The sequence below is a fragment of the Aquarana catesbeiana genome, linkage group LG11 (genome assembly GCF_042186555.1).
Source record: "Aquarana catesbeiana isolate 2022-GZ linkage group LG11, ASM4218655v1, whole genome shotgun sequence".
NCBI classification, from domain to species: domain Eukaryota; kingdom Metazoa; phylum Chordata; class Amphibia; order Anura; family Ranidae; genus Aquarana; species Aquarana catesbeiana.
The window spans coordinates 28447211-28457888 of record NC_133334.1 but is presented as its reverse complement, the minus strand read 5'-3'; positions in this window follow the sequence as shown (position 1 = coordinate 28457888).

Genomic DNA, 10678 nt, shown 5'->3' with positions numbered 1-10678 from the left:
GAAAGGAAGAGGAGAGGAGGAAGTAGAGTTGTATAATAATGGCCTCTTAGAGGTAAATGAGCATTTGAACTTTGCAGTGAGGGGGCAGCCCTACTGCAATGGAGGTTTTTTACCTTCCCCAGAGTTCTGCTTTAAGCCATAGCAGAACCCACGTGACTCTCAGTATAGGTTTTGCTGGTAATAATGAGTTATTAAAGGAACCCATAGGTTGGATATGCCAGCCCCCCTGTCTAGGTCTTTCAGACAATGGATGTAAAGTGAATGGGTGAGTTAGAAAGCCTTGTCAGATCTCTTGTCCAGCACTTGGAGTGTCTACCACCACATGCGCCGTGGGCCTCCCTCCCACGCAGCCTACACAGGCATGGTCATGTGAGCCGGGGGCATGTTTTTGCCTGAAGCTGGGCCAAAATGTGGTCAGTCCTTGCCCATCCAACCATTCTCTGACATTTTTGGCCCTCTTGGACAGCTGTGGGGGAGAGGGGGGTTGCAGGGATTCATGTATAAAACGTGGACTATTGGAAGCAATCTTCAAAGCACAAACCCTCACATATCAGCTGGCAGGTGGAATGTGAAGGATTGAGATCAAAGACTCCTTCAGCTTAGGAGTTACCTCATGTGTGAACTTTCCCCTCCTTGATAAGATCACATCCGGCATTTTTCTGCCAAATATATACTTTACGATGATTGGTGAATGATTGACCGCACAGGACCGGCTGTCCTGTGATGGAGTTATAGCTAACTAACACTGACAGATAAGAACGTGACTCACCACAGCCAGATCACAACTGGCCTGATTGAATGATAGGACCAGGAGGGCCTTTGATCAGATACAACGTAGGTGTGGTCATATCTGATCACCTCATGGTGTAGACCTGCACAGTATGCGTATAAGTGAAAGTCATCACTGTTTGTATCCGTTACCAAGGATGCGTTGTCACTGTGTGGGTCACCACCTATATGTGTCACTCAGTGGGTTAACAAATAATTCTCATTGCCTGAGATAGTGACAAGGCTAGCCAAAGACAAGAGATGGCTGCTATTTGATTTAGTTGTATTTGGCTGAGAGGTCTATCTAATCCTTACATACACTATATGATATTTACAGTCCTAAGGAGCTGCATCACACAATATCCACAGGCCCAAGGGGGTGTATGTGTATGGTGTATGCTACACTACACCATATCTAACCTAATTCCATCTAATCAGGGCCGCTGATAAGGTATAACCGCTGGCCCTCCTGTACCGGGCCCAGCCCCCATCAGTTCAAAAGGGGGGCCTGGGCACTTGCTAAAGAGCTGGCAGTAATGCCTTATTGCTGACACCAGTCATCCTGTTTCTCCCCCTACAGTGCTGCCGGCTTCTCCTCCTCGCCTTCCCTCCAGCTGCACTGCAGGGGGATCAGTTTCAAGTATTTGCGCCTCCACCTCCCTTCCACTGCTCTGACCACCCTCCCTGCTGTTTGGGTTGCCCTGTTAGCCCCCTTTTCACCTGCTGTCCATGCCCCCCGTGTACCCTTTCCCTTGCTGCACTGCTGGCTTCCCTCCTTTCTTCTCCCTCCTGCTGGCAGCTGCTGAGGGCACACAGGGGGATCATTTCAGGATGGAGGACGTCATATTTACCAGCCCCTCCCCACAGTGAGTGAACGGTACCGATCGCTCCTGTGTTCATTCATCACCAAAGCATAACAAACTGTGTTTACTATACTTCAGTTTGCGAATGAACAGGAAGCCTCTAAACATTTTGCATCCAATCATCTGTGCATCTGAGGCTGTAGAGAAGGGAATGAAAGAATTTATGTCCTTATTCCCTTTCTCTGTCTCAAAAATGAAACATCACCAAATCCCCCCCTCCCTCCCCTCCAACAGGGCAGTTGAAAAAAATTAAATTCTAAAAAATAAGTAAAAAAAAAAATGAAGGGCTCGTTCACATGTGCTTTGCTCTCTAAAGAGTGGTCAGCATTTGAACTGCTCATCAGAGAACATTTGAACAGCTGCCCTGTATCTAATGCTTACCACACCAACAGAAGCCTGTTGGCCCACCGCTCTTGGTTACAGTAATCGACCATGGCGGTTTGAAAACCTTCTTCGATCTTCACTGCTCCCCAATGAGAAAAGGTACACTGGTAGCATTTGACCACACCAATCTGTAGGCCACTAACTAAGTATATAGGCTGGGCCGAGTTTACAAGCCCACTATTGGTAGATGGTGAATACTCAATTGACTATCCTTGCATGGCTATGGCCACCTTTAAGCTTCACTCAAGCCAAAGCTTTTATTTCATTTTGGATAGGCTGATAAAGGCTAGAACCTCTGTCAGGCACTTGATTATTGAGAAGATTTCCCATCACTTATTGTCAGGATGGGAAGTGATGGGAAATCTGTACATTTTTAATACACGTGGGGAAGGGTTAAAACTTTCAACATATTTTGTTTTTTTTAGCTGTCTTTAGCTTCCTGTCCCAATGACAACCGCTCCATTTCTTGTATTGTGTCACAGGGAGAGGAAGTAAGGGAGATTCTCCTCAATGTGTCTACAGACAGAAATAAAAACTTGACAGTTACTTTTGAATCGTTTATTTGCTCAAAACTGACAAAAAAAAAAAGTCCTTTTAAAAATGTAACCTATTTAAACTGATAGCCCACCCTTAACCCTCTGCTTCCAGCTAACCCTGATTGGGAGGGACTGTCCCTCTTTTGTAACCAATCCCCTCTTTCCTGCTTTCATGCCTAAATGTCTTTTTACACCTGATGCTTAGTTTGTGGACACCTGGCCACCACTCCTATATAAGCTTGATGGACATCATATTCAAAACCCATGGACATTATATTCAAAAACCATGGACATTAAAGTAGAACTAAAGGCATTTTTTTTTTCATTTCGGATAGAGTAAGGGAGGGTTGTAACTAGGGGTGCAACGGATCAAAAAACTCACGGTTCGGATCGTTCCTCGGATCAGGAGTCACGGTTCGGATCATTTTCGGATCAACAAAAAAAAAAAATCTCCCCCACAGTAATATCCACAATCTCCCTATTGGCAGAGTATTGGCAGGGTATTGCAGCAGGGCATTGGCAGGACATTGCAGAGTATTGGCACTGCTGCCATCCAATCTCTCCCCTCCACTGTACAGATCAGTACACAGAGGGGAGAGAGAGAGGAACCGGCGTCATGACATGACGCCGGTTTGTTACAAGTGATCGCTCTGTCATTCGACGTGCTAAACGGCCACCGGGTGTACCAAGATGGCCGCCGCTCCGGAGCTAGGCCAAAGCCGCGACCTTTCCTATGGCCGAGGCCACAGAGGTGTCCCGTATGGATCAACCTCCACGGATCGGATCAACCTCCGCGGATCGGATCACGGATCGATGACGATCCTTTGCACCCCTAGTTGTAACCCCTGTCAGATTTTTTTTCACCATCTGTGTCCCATTGCCTTCTCTTCCTGTCCCATAGCAGGAAGCAAGAGAAAATGCCTCAAAATTAAAGGAAATTCCTTGGGGACCTCCAGGTCACCAGAACTAGTGTCCCCATTGGAAGATTTCCCTTCTATAACTTTTCTGGGGACAACCCAAAATTTGTGATTTTCTTTTACTTTCAATGATAATGGTAAACAGGACAAATAGAGAGGGGGAATCTTCCTAATGGGGGCACAGACAGCAATAAAAATAGAGAGGGGTTCTAATCCACTCTATCCAAAACTAAAACAAAGTTTTGCCCTTAGTCGTACTGTTATGTGGAGTTGGCCTCCCTTTGCGGCCATTACATCCTTCACTCTTCTGTAAAGGCATTCCACTTTATATTGGAGCACTTTGTGCCCATTCAGCCACGAGAACATTTGTGAGGTCAGGTACCGATGTGGGATGAGAAGACCTGGCTCACCATCATTGTTCCAATTCCCAAAGGTAGTAGGGTTGAAGTCAAGGCTCTGTGCAGGCCTGTTCCTCTTCACCAGGGGTCTCCAAACTTTCTAAACAAAGGGCCAGTTTATTATCCTTCAGACTCTAGAGGGGTCGGACTGTGGCCAGTAGGAGTAGAAAATGTCCTGGTGTAGGTAACAATGCCCTGTCATTGGTGTCAGTGAGAGGAATAGTCCACCATCATTGGTGTCACTGAGAGGAATAGTACCCTATCAATGGTGTCCTGAAGAGGAATAATACCTCATCATTGGTGTATATGAGAAGAATAGTCCTCCTTCATTGGTGTCAGTGAGAGGAATAGTGCCCTGTCATTGGTGTCCATGAGAGGAATATGTCCTCATCATTGGTGTATATGAAAAGAATAGTCCTCCTTCATTGATGTCAGTGGGAGGAATAGTGCCTCATCATTGGTGTCCATGAGAGGAATAATGCCTCATCATTGTTGTATACAGGAGAGTAATAGTGCCCCATCATTGGTGTCTATGAGAGGAATAATGCCTCATCATTGGTGTACGTGAGAGGAATAGTGCCCCATCGTTGGTGTCAGTGAGAGGAATAGTGCCCTATCATTGATGTCAGTGGGATGACCAGTGCCCCATCATTAGTGTCAGTGGGATGACTAGTGCCCCATCACTGGTGTCAGTGGGAGGACTAGTGCCTCACTGTCGGTGTCATTGGTAGGAATTATGCCCAATTGTGAATGTCAAGGAAAGTAATAGTGCCCCAAGGGCCAGATAAAGACAAGGAATGGGCCACATCCAGCCCCTGGGCTGCAGTCTGGAGACCACTGCTCCACGCCAAACTCATCATGCCATGTCTATATAGAGTTGGCTTTGTAGAGTTAAACTTACTAATTTGCAGGGGTGTCACCATATTTTTAGCCATACAGTAAATTGAACATTACTTCCAATCTTGAAATTATTTCTTTGTTTATTTTTAAACAATACTATAAAGAAAAAGTAGTTATGAAAAATAGCACCAGTAGGTTTGACTGACCATTTTGAGCTTTAACTACATGGTCCAAGTAACTGGGGGAGTGTTTTTATTTTGTTCTAAAAGATGTCCCTCTTTGACATCTCCTGAAGGAAGTAGGTATGCTCAGTATCCAATCCAGATATGGTCCTTTAACATCCAAGTGGACAAGGCCGAAGTGTGCTTCCATCCACCACCACCACCACCACCACCACCATGAACTACTTTAGCAGTCAGGGCTTCAGGTCCTGTTGACTCCAGCTGAAGAACCCAAGGCAGCTGTTTCTGCCTACACCTTGTCTAAAACCCTGGACATGCCTAACCATCATTGTGTGCCAAAGGTCATTATCACCTATGGTCAGCCTAAGTATATCATTTTAGAGGGGGCAGGAACACAGAAGGACACAAAACAAAGCCCTAACCCATGGAAGAATCATAAAGGAGCACTTGGATTTGTCTGAATCCCAGCTTTGTACTGTTGATGATGAATTTGATAAGGAAGGAGATAGGATACCATTTATTTATTTTTTTACAAGTGTACATACCTTTGGGCTGAAATATTATCAAAGGTCAATATCCGATGTGATTTAACTGTTTGTCACGCCTGTAAACCTTTGTTCTGCGCAGACACCCATCCGTGTTTGAACTCCAGATAATATCCTGGCAATGATTTGCACATATTATAATTGTAGCTGTGAATATGAATTTATGGTTTTGAATTTATGGTTTTGAAATGACAGTGAAATTGAAATAGGAGCACGTTTATGGCATTATTGCATTCACACCTATGGGAATGCACATTAAAATCTATCTTAAAACTTTATTTTGTACTTTTGAATGGAGTCAGGAATTGAGGTTTGTATTGTTGTCAGTGTCCCCACTGAGGAGATTCACCCTCTCTATGTGACCTGGTGACAACTGGGGACCGAAAGTGATGGGAGATCCAAAACCTTACAGTTGTTATTGGAACAGGAATAAAGGGAAAATAGTTCATTGGGGACACCTGTTCTGGTTGCTACTGTCTAAGAGGGAAGAAGAGCACTCTAGCCCCCTGTGAGGACATCACAGGGGGCCACAAAGAGTATTTCCAGCATCCATGGAAGAGGAATTAGTAGGTGTGGATGGGCTTTAATTGTTACTAAAATGCAGCTGAGAAAAATCAGGTCTCTTCCACAGTGAGACAAGGCTGAGGTGTGTGGCAGATCTGCGTAAATCTCAGGGATGGATGGACAGAAATCAGTGGTGGCTGGTGCTCCATCGGTCGAGGGGGGGGGGCAGCAGACAGACCTGATCACAAACCCCCCCTCAGCCCGCCTCCCCACACTAACCCCCCCCATCGCTCATGCCCACCACCGCACACCATTGACAACACCAAACACCCCCCCCGGTCAACGGCTTGCCCTCTCACACCCCCCCCGTCAGCCCCGCACTTACCCCATGGTGGCTTTCCCCCTCCATCTCCTCCATGGCCCGGCTGTTGCTTCTACTCCCGGCCAATTGGGTCTTCGGACTCCCGGCCAATGGGGTCTCAGGACCCGATTCATGATTGGCCGGGAGGAGAAACAGGAAGACATTAACAGATATTAATTCGCTAATGTCACACAACACAACAGGGTGGGCTCAGGGCGCAGTGCTCTGCACTCCGAGCAGCACCCTTTTTTGAAGCCAATTAGAGCCTCGGGCTCTAATCATGTGCTTCCAAAAAAAGCGCCCTGCATGTAGATTAGGAGGCCGGGCGCATGGATTGGGGGGGGGGGGGGGGGCGGTGCCGGTGCGCCCCTAATGGACGGACAGCCACTAACAGAAATACTAATCCTATGGCAGGTAAAACAACTCCCTTATATGTATTCTATCTGTGTATTTAGCCATTTGCCTGGAGTTCACCTTTAACTTGACATTTTATATCTCTTTCTTATAGGTTTACAATGGTTGTTATTTGATAAAAGATTAAACATGACAAAAGGATTCCCAGAGAAGAATGGGTTATCTAAAAAGACAGCAATGCAGTAGCTGCCCTCTCTCGCCTTGACTATTGCAACTCCCTCCTCATAGGCCCACCTCTCCATAGGCTATCCTCTCTTCAGTCGTGAATGCTGCTGTCAGACTCGTCTACCTTACCAACCACTCAGTGTCTGCCACCCCTCTCCACCAATCCCTCCACTGGCTTCCGATCGCCCAGCAAATTAAATTCAAAATACTAACAACAACATACAAAGCCGTTCACAAATCTGCCCCGAGCTACATCACCAATCTTGTCCAAATATCACCAAACCTGTCCTCTCTGCTCCTCTGTAGACGTCCTGCTTTCTAGCTCCCTTGTCTCCTCCTCTAGTGCTCCTCTCAAGGACTTTTACAGAGCCGCTCCCATCCTCTGGAACTCTCTACCTCAATCTGTCCAGTTATCCCCTACTTTGGCTGCATTTAGGCGATCACTGAAAACGAATCTATTGAGGGAAGCCTACCACACCTCCAACTAATCTTTTATCACTTCTATCGGCTCATTCCTCACAATTACAACCTTTTGTACCACTTGCCACACCCTCTTAGATTGTAAACTCTTATGAGCAGGGCCCTCTTAACCCTCTTGTATTTTATTGTATTGTAACTATACTGTCTCCCTTTTATATTGTAAAGCGCTGCATAAACTGTTGGTGCTATATAAATCCTGTATAATAATATTAATCTTGAGCTACTGAGGTCAGTGAACAATGGGCTTTGTAGAACAGGTAGCACTGAGAAACAGAAAAAAAAGTGAAAAGCAGCGTAAGGTCTGTGTCAAACTAGGAATCCCTTCCCTGGGGCCAACTTACCAGCATTATAACCCCTACGTAAAAAACTCTTACCGGTTTTTACAGCACCCCTGGATGATGCAAATGCTGCAGATTCTCCCTCAACAGCAAGAGGCATTGCCTCGCCAGTCTAGCTTGTAAGGGGTAGGGGCAGGTGAGTGTTTTTTTTTTTTGCCCTTCTAGTGATCCTGGTGCTGCTGAGATGCTAGTACAAAGTATTATTTTTAGTATTAAAATAATATAAAACGAAAGAATATATACACACAGTAGGTATGTGTGTAACCATTACACATTTCCTTTTAATGTAAGCTTTCACCATTTCAGTATATTGTACTATAATGCTAACAGAAACTAAAAACCGAAATGCCGGTTTTCATTACACCTATGTACCAAAAAGGGGAAGTGACGTTCCTGGAAGTCCTTCCCTACGCGTTTCATCATCAAAGTGCAACGTCATCAGGTGCTGATGTCCTGAAGGACTTTTATTTATAACAATGGACATTAAGTCTCGGTTCTCACTGTCATGACTTGGGATACGACCTGTGAGACCCCAAGTCTCATGACATGTGAAATCCCATGTTAGTCAATGAGAGCTGTCTTAATTAGCACTACTGAAGTCGCTTTAGAAAAGGTTCCTTCTATCCAAGGCAACTTCTATCCAACTTGTGCTCATAGACCTTACTGGAAGTCATCTACAAGTAGGATTCTCCTCTATATTGATGTGATTTGGATCCAACATTACAGGAACATTACACAGGCATTCCCTGCGGTGTAGCCCCTCCCTAGCTTCAAAGTTGCATCAAGTCGCATCAAAGTAGTATTTAAAGTGGAGTTCCACCCAAAAATGGAACTTCTACTTTCTGGATTCCCCCCCCCCCCTCCTGGTGTCACATTTGGCACCTTTCAGGGGGGAGGAGGGAGCAGATACCTGTCTAATACAGGTATTTGCTCCCACTTCCTGGCATAGATCACCGCAGCGCTTGCGGTGACCTACGCCACTTCCGGCGCCTACACTCTCCTCCATCGCTGTATTCTGTGAGACACAGAACACAGCAGGGACCAGAGAGGACGCACAGCGCGACTTGCGCATGCGCAGTAGGGAACCAGGAAGTGAAGCCGCACGGCTTCACTTCCTTATTCCCTTACCGAGGATGGCGGCGGCAGCAGCCGAGAGCCGAAGGACGGATCGGCTTCAGCTGCCGACATCGCTGGCTCCCTGGACAGGTAAGTGTCCATATATTAAAAGTCAGCAGCTGCAGTATTTGCAGCTGCTGGCTTTTAATATTTTTTTTTTTTCAGCGGACCTCCGCTTTAAGTCAGATCAAATCACCAGCAAATTAACAGGAATCATCCGGCAAAGTCGCACCGTCAGTCACGTGACTTTCAGGTTGCAGTAGTGCGAACCCAGCCATAGATGTCTTACTTAGAGCAGCTCCTTATCTTTGTTATTTTGGTATACTATATACTGTATATATTTTTTCTGTTGCCACAATTCAGCACAAAGCACAGGTGTTTCAAATATATACAGTAAAGAGAGAGTCTGACAGAAAGTAGTAAAAAAGGGGTGTGCCACATCCCATGAATCTGAAGAAAACCAAAAGATACCCCTTTGTTGGGATTTTAAAGGCACTACCATAAATAATGCAATGTAAGTACAAAATAATTTTTATTACAAAAATAGAAAAAAAAAATAGACAAAATATATACAAATCAAATACAAAAAATATGTACAAATGGATACATCAAAAACAAAGTACATGTGGTTATAGATACAAATAGCATCGAAGTGGAAGAAAAATCCAAAATCAGGATATAATAAGTCTCACTGAACCAAAGGTTCAGAGAGACTTATTATATCCTGATTTTGGATGTATCCATTTGTACATATTTTTTGTATTTGATTTGTATATATTTTGTCTATTTCTTTTCTATTTTTGTAATAAAAATTATTTTGTACTTACATTGCATTATTTATGGTAGTGCCTTTAAAATCCCATCAAAGGGGTATCAAATATATACAGTATATCAAGTTTTTGAAGAATTGTGAGTTTTTGTTAAAATGACTAAAGTAAAAATTCCTCCTCCAGACATACAAGTCATCGCCATAAAAAGATTTTTTCTTTATTTTTTTTTAAATGAAACCACATGCATCCCTCTGTAACCCATTATTAGGTGTCTAATGACCCCGCCGGCCGGGCCTTGGAATGGTGAGATGACACACAGGAAGGCCGTTGACATTGTGTTGTCCTGACACGCAACAGCTTTGTGATTCAGAAGGTGAACACCTCCGTATAGAATTATCTCCACCATAATGATGGCCTTCTGAGATCCTTCCTCAGCCCCAGACAGCCCTTGACGGAGAGACTCTCATGCGGCGGTTAAGGGCCTGTTTTGGCTTTGATCTTCACTCAACCATCCTTCCGCTGTGTCTTCACTCAGGTGTAATAGAACAGCTGCCTCTTACCTGTCTGGCTGAGGTTGGGGGGGGGGGGGGGGGATTACCGTGCGGGGGTTTGGCGTGTCACTGGACATCCCCCTCCGGCTATAAGTAAAATCTTTTATCAAAAAAGACAAAGACCCGGGGGAGTCTAGACAGATGTGAACATGCTCGATGTGAATGCTTCTTGTAGGTCAATTATCAATTAGTCTCCCGCTTCAAAGGAGACATTATGAAACTTAGGTGGGACAGACAGGCTACATATATAAGGAAATCCTACGCAGCGAACGCAGTCCCTGTATCTATTTCGCAAATCGTTCACTGATTTTAAATGTGCGCGCAGCAATCCTAGCTCGCCATGTAAGTCAAATATCCAAAAAATTGCTGATTTTGTATCCTCTGATATAAATTCACATATTCATTATACATACCGTCTGCGGTCGCTCATATACACTCTTTTTCCGGGGGTGCTATCTCCTTGGTCTTTATGTAAGACATAAGCTTGTCTAAATTTTGCGTGAATATGAATATTGACAGGTTATTGCCCATGTTTTCTCTCGGTTG